Source organism: Notothenia coriiceps, unplaced genomic scaffold (genome assembly GCF_000735185.1).
Source record: "Notothenia coriiceps isolate Sejong01 unplaced genomic scaffold, NC01 NC01_scaffold00019799, whole genome shotgun sequence".
NCBI lineage: Eukaryota > Metazoa > Chordata > Actinopteri > Perciformes > Nototheniidae > Notothenia > Notothenia coriiceps.
The window spans coordinates 830911-831631 of NW_011352500.1; the positions used below are offsets into that span (position 1 = coordinate 830911).

Sequence of the window (721 nt, forward strand, 5' to 3'; positions counted from 1 at the left end):
TATATATTTTTTAATATTTTTTTTTGTATGTGGGAAGAGGTGGGGCGGCGCCCCTAGCGCCCCTATGAGCCGGCCGCCACTGCTCCCGGGTCTTGCATTTGGGTCCTACATCTTAAGTGTCTGGGATCGTAACAGACCCGTCTGTCTGCTGCATCTACGCACTGTACAACACACACGTACACACTGTACCACACACACCTACTGCTCCTAAAGCATAATCAGGCTAGCCGTTGTGTATTTTATTATGTGAAGCACTAAATGGTCTTAGACAAATATCGACTCTTTGTTTGTAGATATCTACTAAACTACAGCATACAAATACAGAAAGTAATGTAGGCCTGTTATACTGAGTGATATATATTTTACACACTGCTCTGCTTTCTGCACGGACCTCACAGCTGCTCAATGTAAACATCGCGTTGCGATGAGAGCAGTTAATAAAATAATATCCAGGGGATGCATGCAGAGCTGTCATTGGCTGAGATAAGTTCGGCCGTCACGACTCTTTGAAACACCTGTGTTCCCGGAAATGCATCCACGAAAGAGCCGTGGAGGACCGTGGAGGACCCATCAGTTTATCCTCGGTTTTAGCTCCTCCAGAGAGCCTCCTCGACAGTTTCCTTTCAAGTCCCCTGTCGAGTCTCCTCTCGAGTCCCCTCTCGAGCCCCCTCTCCAGTTTCCTTTCAAGTCCCCTCTCAAGTCTCCTCTCGAGTTCCCTCTC

At 47.7% G+C, this 721-nt stretch overlaps 1 protein-coding gene across 3 annotated transcripts in view; it reads left to right on the forward strand.

The window, feature by feature from the left end:
- Positions 1 to 721, forward strand: part of pcsk5b (proprotein convertase subtilisin/kexin type 5b) — a 73892-nt gene that overhangs the window by 31357 nt on the left and 41814 nt on the right. The gene's annotated exons all lie outside the window — the stretch shown is intronic.